Below are 3,082 nucleotides of genomic sequence, written 5' to 3' on the forward strand. Positions count from 1 at the left end.
AGAGAGAGCGCTTTGTCGAATATACTTAGAACTCAGTGAAAGGAAGGAGGTTGCAAACCAGAAACAAGTAATAATTACCAAATCTGGAGGCTATCGAGATAGATTCCTGGCTTCATCAGAAAGCCTGCTTTTTTTTCTGCCACAGACGGCTTCATTTGCTGATCCCCACATAAGTCAGAATGTCCACTTCAGCTCAGCGCAGCAAAAGTGTGTTTTTGTTAAATGCCTCATTTGTGTATTAGAGCTCAGACTTCGTCAGAACATTCCTCCCCCCACCCCGCCCCAAAACAAAAGAAGATGCCTTGGGTATGTTTTGTGGATTAATCAACAGAGTTCATGCCCCAGAACTTAGCCTTTACCTGTGAAATGTTACCACACCCTTAATATTTTCACACTTGGGCTGTGCTAGATCAACTCGATACTCCACCATGTGTGTTAATTGGTATGTTTTCAGCCGTGACGTGATTGTGTGATAATGAGTATATATTATGTGATGACTAGAACCCAAGGATAACTTCCTATTTAGCCTTTTTCTATGTTTTTGTACTTTATCATATATATTCTTAGTATGTATATAGCTGATACAGTGCACAGTCATAACCAAGACAGAGCCTATGCACACAGCATTAACTGATGTATAGCCTTTGCTTTTGATGTACTAAAATGTAAAGAGTTCTATTGGTCATTATCTATTACCGAACACCATTACCTAAACAATAAAATTCACTTTCATAATTCTGTGAAGTTCCTTTTTATGTTACAGCAGGGTCTCATTGGTCATGTATTTCTGCTCTTATGTGCTCTTGCATTGAAACACTGAGGCGTGTGGTCCTTGCAGCCCCTACGTGTGTCACTTCACACCTTTGTGGTGTGTGCCCGCCTTCAACTTTGCTATACACCCGTGCTCTACTCCCTAAAGAAAATGCAGCATAAACATTTTGTTTGATCATTCCATACTTTAGCTTGTTTATTTTTTTTCCAATTTATTTTTTATTTAATACTTTTTCAACATCCAATTTTCTTGAACAAATCCATGATCTTTATATTATTGAATTTATAAAGACCAACAAAGAGTTAATTATTCCTGGTGATCAGCCAAGCAAAATAAGAATTAGCTTGCAAATTTGAACGGATTGGATTGAGGTCTTATCATGCTGACCTAATATTTCTGCTTTGCCTGGGAAATGTAGGATATGCTTATCCCCTCTTGGCAGCAAGCTGACCCCTTCTCTGAGCACGCCATCCATTCATTTGCAAGATTTATGTCCCTTGATTAGTAAGAGAAGCTGATGTCCAGTAAAATAAATTGGATGAAAAAAATTCTGCAATGTGCTATGTGGAATAATTTTCTGCTGTTGATTTGATAAGCTACATGGGATCACAGACACAGCCAGGGCCTCACTGTTCCTCACACACAGGTGGTAGAGCCATGCAATGCCAGGGGTCCTCATTCCTTCCAGACAACCGCTCCTGTTACTGTGAAAACAGGAAGGGAAGCAGGAAAGCCAAAGTGGCACTCTATGTCACCGATGCTTTGGCTGGGAACATCAGTTTGGCAGCCCAGAAGCAACGGCTGTGAGTTGGTCTTAAGGAATATTCATTTATTTTCCAGGTATATGCCATAAAAAAAAAAACCAAAAAAAACAAGTGCCTGGAAAATGGTCATATCCATTCAGGACAAGGGAAAAATACTTTCTGGGGGAAAATTAAAATCCCAGTGGGGTCAGGTTTTTTGTTTGTTTGTTTGAGGGAGTAAGCTCAACTAATCTAATAGAGTCCAGGCTAGGTGCAGGCGGGGAAACCAAGGCAGCTTTGGGTGTCGTCCAGGTGTGCTCACCAGAGGCTTCTAAAAGTCACCCTGGCACTTAAACCCAGTCCACTCTGCTGTATACATCTTCCAGAAACCAACTGGCTTTTAGCTTTCTCTTATTTTAGCTCGGGAATCTGGCTTTCTTCTCTTAGTTATCCTCAGAAAAGGAGGAAGAAGAAGGAAAACTAAACATGTTCAGATACAGAAACCATTCTCAGTTGGCATTTTGAATTACGGCGCTTGGGGGATAAGGAGACGGCTCAGTGTGCAGAGTGCTTGCTATGCTAACATGAAGACTGACTTTGGATGCCAGTCCACCCACAAAAGCCAGGTGAGGCGGTGCCCATTGTACAACCTTGGCGCTGGGGGACAGAGACCAGCATAGCTCTGGGGACTCATGGAGCCAGTGCAGCTGGAACACTGAGCTCCGGGTTCAGTGAGAGACCTTGTCTCAAAAAAGTAAGGTGGAGAGTTGATTGAAGACATCCCGGTGTCATCCCCTGGCCTCCAGATCACACACATACTTGCACATGCATGACAAAAACGCACGGAAAAACTGTCCATTTTGGACATCTACGGGCAACCTTGAAGTATCAGCTTGTGTCTCACTCCTTTACTCGCTAAGTACCAACTTTAAGAAAACAAAAAAGGTCATTACTGCTTTTCTACACGTGTCGGGTAAGAGAGTAAGAAAGAGAAGGAAGGAACATTAAACACTCAGGAGTTTTGGGGTCAGTGTACTTAAATAATCTCTGAAACACATTCGAGTGTGGCAGCCTTAACAAGGGGGTGGAAATATACAAAAATAGATTAGCAGCATCCTCATGTGGACTGTCTCTGAAAGCTGACTTCCTTGCCTTGGGTGCCATCACTGCCGACTCTTCCCAGCTGGCCTATGATTAGAAGCACAGGGTAGTTTGCTAGCTTTTGAGAGCCGTGATCTTCAGTAGCTTCACAAGCAATTTCCTTCCTTTTGGGAGACACACTGTTGCAAATTCATTCTAGTGGCTTAATTAATGTTAATTAATTAATTTTGAGGAAGAGTTTCTCTGTGTAGCCCTGGCTGTCTTGGAACTCTATGTAGATCAGGTTGGTCTTGAAGTCAGGAAGCTGTCTGCCAAGTGCTGGGATTAAAGGCGTGTAACATGACTGCTTGGCTGATATATATTTAAAACCTGGTAATAGTAAGAGCTAGGGAATATGTGAAGCTCCTGGAATTCTCACAGTCCTGAGAGGAATGTAAAATGGTGTGGTATGAGCCAACTCTGAGAT

Source organism: Microtus ochrogaster, linkage group LG3, assembly GCF_000317375.1.
Source record: "Microtus ochrogaster isolate Prairie Vole_2 linkage group LG3, MicOch1.0, whole genome shotgun sequence".
Taxonomy (NCBI): Eukaryota; Metazoa; Chordata; class Mammalia; order Rodentia; family Cricetidae; genus Microtus; species Microtus ochrogaster.